Here is a 15,028-nt window from a genome sequence, read left to right on the forward strand (position 1 = left end):
CGCCCCTAGCCTGGCCCTTTTTGAAGACAGTTCTCTCCCTTCTATTTTCTCTGGGACCTTACAGCTTCCACTATCACTGTTTCTCTTATAACTTCATCCTCTCTGTTCACGGAGTAACAGAAACCTTTTTCAATGAATTCAGGTCTTTCCATTCCCTCAAAACTAGCCAAAAAAATTTTTTTTGTTGGGGAGGGGCAGTGGGGAGAGAGAATCCTAAGCAGGCTCCACACCCAGCTGAGAGCCTGATACAGGCTCCATCTGACAACCCTGAGATCATGACCCAAGTGAGCTGAAACCAAAGAGTCAGCTGCTTAACTGACTGAGTCACCCAGGTGCCCCTGGCCACATTTTCTAAATTTTATTCTACCTATTATATTTCTTCTCGATGCACTTCCAATATTTAAAAAAAAAAAAACAACTTTCTATAGATTACTGCCAGTTTCAGGACAAAGATTATTTATAAAGGGGCAAAAATGGGTGGTTTGGAACAAGGATAAAGAGAAATATTTTCGGGCTCTCTGCTCAGCAGGGGGCCTGCTTTCCCCTCTCTCTCTCTCTCTGCCTGCCTCTCTGCCTACTTGTGATCTCTCTCTGTCAAATAAATAAATAAAATATAAAAAAAAGAGAAATATTTTCTTTATATTTTTAGTTTTGCCAAATATTCAACTGTATTCTAAGAAAACAAAATTAAAATTGAAAAAAAAAATAAAAGCAAAACTGACTCTTTATTGTCCATTCAGGCCCAGTCCTTTATTTTTTTGAAAGATTTTATTTATTTATTTGACAGAGATCACAAGTAGGCAGAGAGGCAGGCAGAGAGAGAGAGGAGGAAGCAGGCTCCCTGCTGAGCAGAGAGCCTGACGCGGGGCTCGATTCCAAGACCCTGAGACCATGACCTGAGTCGAAGGCAGAGGCTTAACCCACTGAGCCACCCAGGCGCCCCAGGCCCTGTCCTTTAGAAGTGCCTCTCTTCCTCCTGCTCCCTCCATCCTGCACAGACTTCATAGCAGCACATGGAACCCTGGACTGACAGAACTCACCTGCCAATGCACCTGCCTGCCCAACTAGACCTTTAGTAATCTGCACTTACTCGTTCTTCCCACCTGTGTCCAAAACATGGCCTAGCTCACTGCAGTCAGAGATGTGGTTAAGGAGTCCATCATTTCTATATCAAGGCCATGATCTAGAGAGAAAATGTAACCTCTCATATTCCCTCCTTGCAAGCATAGCCTTCATGGAAACTGGGACACTTAGTACAAATGTTGGAAAGGAACTGATTTCCCCATCAGTCCCTGACCCAGTGCAATCATCACAGAGACATGGGACAATGACTGTAGCTCAGAGCCTTGGACACTTTCCAGATGCACTTAGAAGATGCACTTGATCCAAGTGGAGACACCTTCCTATCTACTGGAAACAAGTTTTCAATTCAGAAGAAAGAGAAAGGCCCTGCTGACCTGTAAGTGACAAGATATTTCATGGATAGAAGTAGAACTACAGATGAGTTGAAGAGCGAGACATCCCAAGGACAAGGGCTCTATCGGCTCAGTCTGTCACCGCCCTCAGGAAGCTCAGGCTCATCTTTTCTCTCTCTCATTAAGTCCATCTACTGGTGTCTCTGCTACTGTTACTGACCTCTCTTTCCATATGCAACTTTCCCCAGTCCATGCCCTTCTTGTCCTAAAGGCCCCTTGGGCTTCTGAAACTCTTCTCCCTCATTAACCCCAGGTTTGTGCCTCAGAAAAGGTGTGTGGGAAAGTATTTTTGAGCAGAGATTTTTCAGATGGCCTCAGGACAAGCAAGGTTAATCCTGCTTCAGAGGGAGAGACTTGGAGCAGGTGACAGTGATCCTTTGAGCACGTTAGGCCTCAGGGTAAAGCCCAGAACTTGATATTGGAGCAGATCTCTGACACTGAATGAGCCCATTCAACTTTATGTATGAGGAAACCGAGCCCAGAGAGGTCAGGGGAATTGCCCATCCTCACACAGCCTGTATATGACGTTGCACCCAGGAGTAAAGTGCCCTTCACACTCCATTGGCCTGTGTGCTTGTCTTCTTCCACACCTTTACCTGCTAAAATCAGATTGAGATGAAAACTGGCTAAGTTCTGGGGTATAACAGTGGTTCTGAAACTTTGTTGCAGATTAGAACCACTTGGAGAGTTTAAAATAATATTGACATCTGGCTGCATACAAGATCAGTTAAATCACAACTTCTGGGCTAAGTTCCAGGTGACTGGGTACTGGAACCAAGGCAAATAGCTCGACTTGTCTGTGCCTGGGAGTGGGGAAGGGTAGGAGAGGACAAGTGGCCTGGAGGTCCAGTGCCCTTCTGGTATCCTATGGACCTATCATTCTGGTAGGGGGAAGGAGTGAGGCAGGGGGATTGCTTGGGTCTACTGGGATTTAGGACTGTTTTCAAGTGGGACCTGAACCTACCAGAGAATTTTGATGGTCTACAAATTATTTCTGCATCGAGAGGAATTGGACCAGTCCACCAGGCTCTCTCAGTGCTGCCATTTAGAAATAAACACCCTCACTGCTTGGAGACAGGGGAAGGGCTGAGTATGTGACAGGAAATTTCTCCTTGACCTCTGGAGAGTATTCTGACAGTGTCTCTGAAGATGGAGACAAATGTCTTCTTTGGTTAAGAAGCCTTTGGATGATTTGAACATAGGTTTACAAGTACTTTTTTGGTAAGGTAGAAAACTGTAGTATTTAAAAATTAAGAGCCAATTTTACAATTTTAGAACCAAAGATACTTAGATTGATAAATTGTTAAATGCAGACACTGGTAAGAATAAAAGCTAAGGGATAAGGGGCTTTAACAGTAATTTCTATTTTTGTAAATTTTACATTCATTATCGTCTAAAACTGGAGCCTATATACCTCTATATATTTCTATGTATCTCTGTATCTCTATGTGGCTTTGAAATGTGTCACTATATGGTAGGTGCCAATTCTCCTGCCTCACCCATATTTTCTTCCCTTTGGAGAAGTTGTCACACTTGTTCATACTAGTGTAAGCAAAGAAATAATGTTTGGAGTGGGCTAGGGCCTCTGTAACATGGCCAAAGAAGAGAGGGAGTTGGCGAAGAGGGCTGATCCCCAGCTCTTTGGGCTTCTGCTTTGACACCTTATTCATTCTTGACCAAGTAATAGGGCACCTAAGGAGTGGGGTGAAACAGCCCTAGCCAGCCAGATGTCCTCCATGCAATTCTCTGAGCTTACATCATAGATGTGGAGTACCCTCAAAGATCTTCAAAGTTCTGGGTTCTTCTGATTTCTTTAGTTTTCCTGGGAGTCTTGCTAGGGATGTCACAAAATAACCAGTCTACCGTAAGATTTTATAGAATGATTATATATTTCTATGTCTGTCTGCCATGATCATCTGCCCCCTCAGTCTCTGAGATAGCTCTTTGCTTTTGGTGAGAAAATATGTTAAAGAATGGTTATATATTATTTTACAATGTACAATTTTATATAGTGATATTTTATAGTTATTAATCTCATTTTATTTTTTTAAAGATTTTATTTATTTATCAGACAGACAGAGATCACAAGTAGGCAGAGGCAGGCAGAGAGAGAAGGGGAAGCAGGCTCCCCACTGAGCAGATGGCCCGATGTAACCTGAGCCAAAGGCAGAGGCTTTAACCCACTGAGCCACCAAGGCGCCCCTTAATCTCATTTTATAGAGCAATTATGTACATATGTATTTTTGACAGAGAGAGCGAGAGCACATGAGTGCTTCCTGGGGGTGGGGAGGATGGGGCAGAAAGAGAGAGAGAGAGAAAGAGAGAGAGACAATCTGGGTGGGGCTGGATCCCATGATCCTGGGATCATGACCTGAGTCAAAATCAAGAGTGGCATGCTTAAACTGACTTAGCCAGCCAGCCACCCCAATTAATATTATATACTAATATTATAACATTATATTATAGTGTTACAGACTTTGCTGCAGGTCTCCTGCAAGGTCAGCTTCCATCCACAGGGCAGCTTCACCCAGGGATGGGGCCTTTCCTGGGGCTGCTGAATCCAATGGCCCAGTGTGGTGCGACAGTGGCCCAGTTGCAACAACTGTCAACTGTGATGGCCACAGGATTCAGCCTTCCATAGCCCGCACCACAATTTAACCTCACCCTCTGATCAATCCTGCTTCCTCCCTGCCCTGCCACAGAGGTCGAGAGCTAATCCATATCCTGCTTGCCAAAAATCAATCTCGAAATCTGCTTCCAGAGAAACTAACTCGAGACAGCTGAGAGTGGGAAGGAAGGCAATTTGGAGGGATTTTGGAGCTAGATTTCATCCCATCTGGCTGGCAACAAGAATGCCTTCATGGACTAGGTGGAACAACCATGGCCCAGATACAGCTGGCAGTCTAAGCATTAACACTGTCACGGGCAACGGGATAGTAATTGCTCATTGCCAGTGAAGCAAACAGAGATGCTTCGTGTAGCAAGAAAGCTGAGACCCAGACCCAGGATTAATTAGAGTGGTCAAGCTCTGGTAAGGTCAGTCAGCTACCCACAGGAGACCTATTAGGCTGTGTGTGGGGTGTGTGTGTGTGTGAGAGAGAGAGAGAGACCCTAAAACTTGCTCTGGGGGCTTCAGATGGATGCCAACCAGATTCCTCTGAGCCTGCAGCAATGGCCCCCCATGTCCCTATTAAAAACAAGTGCTGTCTCTCCATTTTCTTCCTACAACCAGAACGATTGCTCTAGCTCTTCTTTATTCTCAAGTCCTGCCCTTTGAGCTACCGGTTAGGGAGAGAAATTGGTACCCCCAAATAAGCAGGCAAAACGGGGTCGGATTCAGAGGAGCAGAAGTAGAGAGTTTTCGTTAGAGCCGTAAAGTGCGGCTGACTGTTTCCCTTTCTGGATAACAACATCTCCGACTCTCACTGTGGGGCTTTCCGGTGTCAGGGAGCTGCCCAACCCTTGCTAATTCAGTTTTTCCTATTCCAGCCTTTTCCCTATCGTCTCCCCCTTCGCCCTGGATCATGTTCAAGAAATTTGATGAGAAAGAAAATGTGTCTAACTGCATCCAGTTGAAAACTTCAATTATTAAGGTTATTAAGAATCATGGGGTGCCTGGGTGGCTCAGTGGGTTAAAGCCTCTGCCTTCTGCTCGGGTCATGATCCCAGAGTCCTGGGATCGAGACCCACATCAGGCTCTTTGCTCAGCAGGGAGCCTGCTTCCCCCCCCCCCCCCGCCTACCCCTCTGCCTACTTGTGATCTCTGTCTGTCAAATAAATAAATAAAATCTTTAGAAGAAAAAAAAAGAATCAATTGATAGAGCAATTTCCAGTTGTGGAACCATGGCTTAATCATAATGCCGAGGCTGTCAAAATAGTGTGGTGTCATGAACATATAGAAATCCTTACAGTGAATGGAGAGTTACTATTTTTTTAGACAAAGAGAAGGACCTTTTTATCCAACCTGAAACTTACTTCACAAATATCCTTTTATGCTGTGGCACCAGCAGGTTGATAAAGGAGCTTTCAGATTTGTACTCAGTGGAGCAAATATCATGTGTTTGGGCTTAACTCTTCTCCTGGAACAATAGCTGGGATTGTTGCAATCGTGGCAGAAGGAAAACAGCATGCTCTGTGGGTTGGAGTCATGAAGATGTCTGCAGAAGATACTGAGAAAGTCAACAAAGGAGTTGATATTGAAGATGACCATTGTTTAAACGATGGTCTGTGGCATGTAAAAATGCATAAATGAGCCTCAAAACAAATACAGTTGGGCAAAATGTGGATATGGTGCTTTATCCGTGTTTTTGTCTGTGTGTGACAGCATGAGGACAACACTCCTGTGGTTATGCTGAATAAATTTAATGGATGCTAAAAAAGAAAAAAGAAAAAAGAACTTGTTATCATCTTGCTTGGAGACAATGCAGGCATCTCTCTGCAAGGCAGCATCACTTTCCTAAGACCTGTATCCATCTTCTCTCCCAGCCATCAGGCTATACTCCCCCAGAAGAGCTGCATGACCCAGCTAGGAGAAGACATGTGGGACTGAATTCTCAGGGTGCTTGACCTATGAGCTATGGCCAGACCACAAAGATGGGAAGCTCTCCTGAAATACAAGATTTAACACCCTGGCAAATGCCCCAGAAAATAGTGTGATCTCACTATTGGGGATGGCTCCTGGAAGGAGAGGGCAGAGGAAGAGGGAGAGTGAATCTGAAGCGGATAGGGAGTGTGGAGCCTGATGTGGGGCTCGATCCCAATACCCTGAGATCAGACTGGGGCCAAAATAAAGTTTCAGCCACTTAGCCAACAGCGTCAGCCAGGCACCCCAAGATTATTGTATTTTTATTTTTGCCGGGAGTTACTTCACTTGAAACCAGCGGCTATTTCTGGAAGGGGTATGAATTAACCAGCACACTCTGGAATGAAAACCATCTTCCTTTTCAGAGGACTCAAACAGGCCATTCTGAAGTATGCCAGAATATGCCTGCAGAGAAATATATTTTGTTTAAAAGTAAAAATAACAGAGCGCCTGGGTGGTTCAGTCATCAAGTGTCTGCCTTCCACCTAGGTCATGATCCCAGGGTCTTGGCATCAGGCTCCCTGCTCTGCAGGGAAGCCAGCTTCTCCCTCTCCCACTCCCCCTGCTTGTGTTCCCTCTCTCACTGTGTCTCTCTCCGTCAAATAAATAAAAATCTTTTAAAAAATAATAAAAATAACCAAAATTCGTCAGGGAATTGCTTTTCTGTTTAGCGGAAACTTCTGCAGGGCCCAAAAGCCTTAGCCATCTGATCTGCAAATCAGGGTTCTATGCTACCAGAGACAGGGAGGCTGGAACTGCTTCAGGCCTGGGAATGAGCCTCTCAGGAATGCTGGGCATTCAAGGAGGACCTGTCCAAGGAAGGTAGGTTCATCCGGCTGGTTAAAATGGTACTATGTGTTTTAATCTTTGAAGACTTAAAAATAATATGTTTAATTTCTTGAAATTTCTGAAGAGTTTATAATTCAGATGCATGGTATACCAACTCCCCTCTTTGCCCAAGACCTCCTCCCCTTCATATTAGCCGCTGTGGTTGGTTTCCTGGGTACCCTTCCAGAATGTTGTATGTATATGCAAGCAGGTATGATATATTTTATATATCATATATATATGTGTGTGTGTATACATATACACACATATATTTTTATATATTATATATTATATCTATATACCTATGTCCTTCACCCCCTCCCATTTGAAGGCACAAATGGTAGTATACTAGGCACAGTTTTTTTTAATCTTGCTTCTATTCATTTAATAATATCTTGTAAATCTTTCAGCACATAGTTTATCATTTTCTTTTTTTAAAAAAGATTTTGTTTATTTATGTGACAGACAGAGATCACAAGTAGGCAGAGAGGCAGACAGAGAGAGAGGGGGAAGCAGGCTTCCTGCAGAGCAGAAAGCCCGAAAGCAGAAGGCTTGATCCCAGGACCTTGGGATCATGACCCGAGCCGAAGGTAGAGGCTTTAACCCACGGAGCCACCCAGGTGTCCCTCTTTATCATTTTCTAAGGCTGTGTGGCAGTCCAGTGAGTAGATTTACTGTGATTCATTTTAGATGCTCACATTGGAATTAAACACTCATACTCATAGCTTTTTGATATTACAGACAATGCTGCAAGATATAACCTTGGCTTATGTTATCCCACTGCTGGCAAATCTTTTTTTTTTAATGATTTTATTTAATAACTTTTCCACAAATTTTTTTCACAAAATCTATTTTTACAAATTTTATTTATTTCCTTGTGAGAGAGGGAGAGAGGGCGTGAGCATGAGCAGGGGGCAGGGGCCAAGGGAGAGGGAGAAGCAGACTCCCTGCTGAGCAAGGAGCCCGAAGTGGGGCTCAATCCCAGAGCCCCAGGATCATGCCCTGAGCTGAAGGCAGATGCTTAACTGACTGAGCCACCCAGGTGCCCCTTAAAAATTGCTTTTAAAAGTTATATTTATTTAACTAATCTCTACACCCAACATGGGGCTTAAACTCATGACCCCGAGATGAAGATTCACACTCTTCAGACTGAACCAGCCAGCCGCCCCTCTACATGAAAAAGTTCTAAAAGATTTGTAACTTGGGGTATTTCTAAATAAACGAGTAGTTGATATTACCAGTAAGATATGCTGATCCTGAATCCTTCTGAGGCTTCTAGCAACAATCCTTTCTCTCTTCAAGGTCAATCTCTCTTCTACCAGGTTGTTTCTCCATCTGTGTTTAGAAACATTGTCTAATCTCCTCTACCCTCAGAAGCCCTCTGTAATCTGCCCTTCTTCTCAGCTACTGCCTTTGTTCTCATACCCATCACCAACTCACCGGGTCCATGCTTTCTGTCTCTACTTTTCCCTCTGCCCATCATTCCTCAACCCACTCCTCTTGGAGCTAGAGTCAACATGGCCAGACAACTTCTTGAACCTAGGACAATAGATCATGGATGATTCTGAACCATTGAACCTGGGTACCCAGGAGAGAGGGGGCATCCACAGTGGAGTTTGAAGTAGCTGGTGGAGGAGGAGAGGGAGAGAAGTGTGCTTTATCCATGATGACCATTCATATGAAGATGCTACAGAGCCCGGATGTGAGGGCTGGAGAAATCAGGGTTGGAAGATAAGTACTTGGTGGTCGGGGCCTAGAGATAATGGTTGAACTGAAAGGTAGGACCTTCACAGGTACCAATACTTCTCTGTCCTCTAGAATGTTCTGATTCTAGGTCAATCACAACTCCCACACTCATTCCGTGTATAACCTTTGGCCTGAAGCCTGGCCTCCAGAAGCACATTTCTTCATCTGGGAAGTGTGAAAACTCTACCCATCTTATGAGGTCTCTGAGGATTTAGTGTCATAGTACCATCATCATTGTTACTGCCCTTTCCTCTCCATGTGGAACAGAGCAGAAAACTCAGCACATTTCTTTCCTCCCTTGAGCCTCATCTCCACTCTGTGAGGTTTGGTCCATAGGCATTAACTGTTTCTCATATGAAGAGACAGAGTCCCAAAGAGGGACAGTCTTGTTCAGGGGCCCACAGCACAGAGGCCATTTGCCCCTCCCTGCTAGAGATCATGCCCCAGATACCTTCACCCTATCCCCAGCCCTACCACTGATGAGAGTCCTGTTCATTGAGCTCTTTATGTGTGTCTTGAGCCAAGCCGTGTATGGAGTGAGATGGGGTGTCTTGGCAGGCTGGTTGAGTGGCACCTGCCTACCCCATCCCTACTGGAGTCTCTGGCCCCCAGGCTGGAACTGGGGCTATGTCAAAGTCTTCACCTCCCTGGAGAACTCCTTAAGCCATGCTCTGTCCAGTGGAGTGCCTCAGTTCACTCCAGAAAATTTCCAGATGAGTAGGTCTCTCCCTGTAGAAGAACCAGAGTGGATGAGGAAGAAATTCTTGAAGATTCGGCACTCCTGAGTTTGGGAAGAGAATGAGCTGTGTGCTGGGGAGCTGGAGCCTTATTTGTCCAAGCTTCAGTCCCCCTCAATTTAAATCATCTCTCCTGGATGCCCAGGGAGTCCCAGAAGGGCCTATTCAGGACCCAAAGAATAACACTCCCAGGCAGAAGGATTTAGCTCATGCCCAGGAAGGAGCCAAGTAGGAAGTGACCATCCCACTGCTGGGACATGCAAGTCAAGGTCAGGATGTCCCCCGAAGGAAGAGCCTAGAAACAGTGCAAGGGCTTACGCAAGAAGCTTTAATCTTGAGAGTCAATAAAGGAGAAGGGGGCAATTCCCAAGCCTCAGGAAAGCAACTTGGCTAGGTCTTCCGTAGCATACCCTGGTCACCTTTATCCAGTGCTCCATTGCCTTGGTGCTGTCCTTGCTTGGGTTGTCAAGGCAATTGGCCACACTCTTGAGCTGGGTTATGGTGACAGGGACTATGGGTTCCAGGTGTTCATTGCCAGGCTTATTCTTCTGGGATCAGATGGGGCCCAGGCACTGATGTGGGCACCACCTTGAACAGAACCTGGGGAACAAGGGGAATGTGACTCAGCTCTGCCATACCCCAGCTTAGTGTCCCAGGCAGGGGTCACAGGTCAAAGCTGGAACTCAGGAAGCTGAAGATGTAGCCTGAGCCTTTTGGGAGTCTCTGGGTTTAGCCCTCTTTTCACGGTAAGCACCCACTACAGGATGACCCAGGACACATTGCTGGCAAGGAAGGAAGAAAGACATTCGTATGCTGTCCATCCTCACTAACCCCAAGCTCCAGAAGGTGATTCAAGTCAGCTCTTCCCAAAGGGCCATCTCCCACTCCTCCTGATCACCTCTCTGGTCCTACCTCCCAGTCAGATGCATATTCCAGGGTGGCTGCTACAATCCTGGGTTGTTGTTGTTGTTTGTAGGTCTTCCTAGATGCCTAATAAGTGCTGAGGCTGTTGAGTGGGCAGATGCATGGGTGACCGTGTGGACCTGGCCGTGTGCAATGAGTTTTCCTCCCCCAACCAGCTTTCTATTTGTTCTTCCTCATTAAATCTGCACAGCCACTCTGTACAGTAGATTCTATGAGTGTCCATCTTTCCTGTCTGCAGGCGGACAGTAAAGGCTTCAAGGTTAAGAATGTTGCCCAGGTCACACAGTTGATAAGTGGTGAAGCGAGATTTGGACCCAGATCGTAACAGTCTAGATCAGGGAGAGACAGGTCTGGGGCAGCTTATAGCAGAAGGAAATCCTGCCCCAGCCCCTTCCCGAGAGCCCAGCTGCTCACGGCATCCATCAAGTCGACTACTCTGTCAACAGATGGGAGGGAAGTCCATGAGGTCAGAATTCCCTTTTAGCTGGTTCTTCCTGGTAACAAGCCAGGGGCAGAGAGGCCCTGGGGCTGCAGCTGGCTCTGGCTCTGTCTCTATTTTTGGAGCTAGAGATGGAATTCCCACTGCAGCTGGTATTTGAGATGGAGCTGACTCCATCTCCAGACCTGATACATCCATGCTGAAGAAGATGTTCGCACTTGCCCCAGTTCGAGAGAGCCTGATGTAGGGGACACTAGCTCTGACACGTGGGAGTCGTGGTAGAAACAGGTCTCGAGCTGCCTCTGGCTCCATGGTAGGCCCTGTTTCTGGCTCTACATCTGGAAGGAGCCCCCGGAACTGGTGCTGGAGCAGAATAAAGAGGAAGGTTTACCGACATAACTGACTTTCTATGTGTCCTTCCCCAAACAGGAATGATCCTACTCCCTTGAAAGGAATACCCACCCCGTGAACCCCACCCCAGGTGGCCTCTCCAGTTCACAATCCCCTTTACCCTGTGACTCTGCCTCAGTGGGCTCTAGAGGTTCCATAAAAGGAGCATGGTTCTTCAGGTCTTAGTTACGCAAATTGACATGCACAAAGGGCACCTTTAGCTTGAAACATGGATGGTCCAGGGACTGCTAGATATCCTGCAAATTCTGGTCAGGCCAGGTACTCAAGATGGGAGTGAGGGCACTGAAGAGAGTCATATGTAGGGCAGAGTCAGATGTCTGGCCTGGCACTCCTCACTAGGCTCTTTTAGCACATTTTTATCAGTATGGGTCCCAGAGGACAGAGTCAGCACACCTCCAACTCCTCTGAGGCTGTCCTTGTGATGGAAGTCTTGGTCATTCATCAGACCTGACAGAGTACGTGTGGACATCTGGTCTTCCCAATGACATTCTTCTCCCCATGGTCATGGAAGAACCTACCCCATCCTCCATGCAAATAGACATCAAGACAAAGGTTTGAGGCAGTTTTGTGAGCAGACCACTCACCGTATCTCTGTTCTGGGCCCCAGTTTTGGAGGCTAGGTGATGGAGAGGGGCAGCCAGATCAAGATGGGACTATGGAAAGGATGGGTCTCTCAGGAATCAACTCATCCCACCCTGCACTGTGCTTCCTGGGGTGGAGTGTTGAAACTACATTCATAGCTCTTTTTAATTCATTTCCTCATGCAGAGAAAGGCCCCAGACCTCAGCCCTCCCATGAAATCAATGAGATTTGATCCATGAGATCCAGGGTTCTGCCAGTCCCTCCCCAACTAGAACCCCTATACTCTCCCATCCTTCTCTGTGGAGACAGGAGGTCCCATCCCCTATCTGAAGCTCAAAAACCAGCTGCGGATATGACTACTTAGAATGCCTAGAGTAATTGTCTGACTCAGACTTTAACTGAGTCCCAGGGATTGTGTTGAATTATCTTAGCATCTAGGAAAGTGTCTTAAGTGCTGATTGCCACCTTTGTGTGAAAAAAGCAGCACGTGATGCTATAGTGATTATGTTATGCATTATATCCCCAGTACTGATGTAACTTACAACTGGAAATTTGTACTTTTGACTATCTTCCTCCAATTCCTCCTCCTGTAGGTGTGATTATTACTTTTTAATTGTGTGTTGAGTTTGGGGTATCTCACCATATCTTTTTATTTTATTTATTTATTTATTTATTTATTTATTTATTTATTTTTTAAAAGATTTTATTTATTTATTTGACAGAGAGAGATCACAAGTAGGCAGAGAGGCAGGCAGAGAGAGAGGAGGAAGCAGGCTCCCTGCTGAGCAGAGAGCCCGATGCGGGACTCGATCCCAGGACCCTGAGATCATGACCTGAGCCGAAGGCAGAGGCTTAAACCACTGAGCCACCCAGGCGCCCTCACCATATCTTTTTAATACTTAGTGCCTCAGAAGATCTAAAATCTAGCACTGACTATATTCTGTGTTGTCCTCTTGGGAAGAAGACCTGAGTTACTAGCATGGGTATCTCACTTAGATTTTACATATATGTACATAGTGTGTTGTTCATATTGCTTGCTTTGATGAAAACCAAAACCAAGCCCCACCCCGAGTTCTGAGTCATTGTATCCTACAGAGAAATTTCTCTCTGTGGACTATATATTTCCTGTAACCTGGCTGGGTTGAAAAACTGAATTACAAGTATTTTCTAGAGAAAAAAGTTTTAGGTGCACAGACCATACCTTTTCATATATTCTCCTTGTGGAAGTGAATCAGTTGGGAAAGCATTTGACTGCATATAAAGGAAACTCAACTAGGGCAGACAGTCCAAAATAGGTTAATTTTTTATCACTCAGTAGGGTGTCCAGGAGAGGCAGTTTGTGGCTGGCCATGCTCTTTTCCTTCAGTCATCCTATTCTTACAATGCGATTAACATCTTCATATTTGCATCTCATGGTTACAAGATGGCTGCTGCATCATCAGCCTCAAAACTGTGTTCCAAGAAGGGAAAAGTAAAGGAAAAAAAATTTCCAACTCAGTCTGTTCTTTTTAATTAGGAAAACAATGGTGTTCTGGAAGCTCCTATATATTTATCTCTTAGGCCAGAACTGTGTCACATGGCCAGCTCTAGCTGAGAAGAAACTTGAGAAATCTGGGCACAGTGCTACCATGAATAAAAATTTGGGTTGGTTAGTAAGGAGCATTATGAGAATGGATACTTTATGGGCAACATGCAGTGTTTGCCATGGTATCCTTGCTAAAATGGTGATCATTGGATCTAAAATTTTTGTACCTAGTTCTGGCCCCTTTAGAAATGGTATAAGGAAAAAGGAGAAGATCTAGACAAGGACAACTTAAATCATGGAAAGGGAAGGGGAATTGTCTGCTGTAACCTGCAAAGGGCATTGGATTTGGAGTTAGAAGTTCTAACCTTCTGATCTTATTCTTTAACTTACAATCTGTGTGATATTGGTTGCATCCACGTCTCTTAGCCTTTTTTCTTTGATGGTAAATTGGGCACAGAGTGTTACAGAGAGAGAAAGAGATATTGGGTAAGCAACTGTGAATGGTACTGGTGGTTGCATCTTGCATAGAAAAATGATATCTTTATGGCATATTCTTCATGTAATCTCTTTTGAAGGGTAGTTAAATATGATTTACCAGGAGTTTCTATTTCCCAAAGGGGTGTGACATTCAACTATTTAGAGTGTGTGCCTTAGGTAATCTGGGGGAAGAAAGATGATCTTTCCAGCAGTTTTCTCTCCCATGTACAAGAAATACACATCTACTTGGAGGAACTACTTCATGTAACTTGTTAGAACATCAACTGTAACCAGCTATCATATCTCCTATGAATCTGGTAATGATGCATTTGAAACTCTTTCTCATGTATTGTTGGTATTCCTCCAAAATTTCATGATTTTAGTGACCTACTTATGTTTAGAGATGAAACTCTAGATGGATCAGTATCAGTAATGGGAATGTAATTCCTCAGCTCAAGGAAGAATTCTCATTTTGGTGGTTTAGCCAGTCATTCATGACATATCTACTGAGTGCCTAGTATATGTCAGCCACTGTTCTAGATGTGGTTAGACAGTGTGAATAAGAGAAAGAAGGTCCCCACCTTCCTAGAGCTTATATTCTACTGAAGGATACAACAGATGTATAAAGAGGTGAGCTAGATGGTCCTTCCTTTTGGATGTTCAGAAACTTGTTTCCTGGATGTAATTAATGACATTTACATTTTTCAATTTCTCAAAAATGCAAATATCTGAACTTTACTTTTGTATTTGATTAACAGATTCAACACATATTTATTGAATACCTTCTTTGCCAGACACTGCTAAACACTATGTATCTGCTTAGAGTTGTATAGAGATGAATTGGGTCCTTTGTAGTCACCCTTGGGTGGTATAGCTCACAAATAATGTTTGAAAGTGGACAAGTGTGTGTGTTTAGGAGGCCAGCTAGAGCTGGAATTACTCGTAGGGGTGACAGTGGAGTGTAAACACTAATGAAGGCCAAATAAAGATTGGCCTAGGGTCTTGAAGAACCAGTATGACCTGAATGGCCAGCGTGGCAGACAGTAGGTAGAGGGGAGGGAGAATATTCCAGAAGGGCAAATCCTGGAAAGAAGATCCAGTGTCAAGAACAAACAAGAGATTTCAGGGGACCAATGGGAATTCACTTAGGATAGAATGTGAGTAATAGCAGAATAAGAGATATTGCCGGGTGAGGTCAGTGTGTGGGGGCCTAGAACGGGAATTTGCCCATCATTCCCACTAAATAGTGGATCCTTCAAGATTCTTTTTTAATCAGCGGCTATCCTTTAGCAGATGGCATAC

At 44.8% G+C, this 15,028-nt stretch overlaps 1 pseudogene; it reads left to right on the forward strand.

Moving 5' to 3' along the window:
- The first annotated feature begins 4,999 nt into the window (after window positions 1–4,999).
- LOC123933078 lies at window positions 5,000–5,727 on the forward strand (annotated as a pseudogene).
- Window positions 5,728–15,028: the final 9,301 nt, after the last annotated feature.

Source organism: Meles meles, chromosome 20 (genome assembly GCF_922984935.1).
Source record: "Meles meles chromosome 20, mMelMel3.1 paternal haplotype, whole genome shotgun sequence".
Lineage (NCBI taxonomy): Eukaryota > Metazoa > Chordata > Mammalia > Carnivora > Mustelidae > Meles > Meles meles.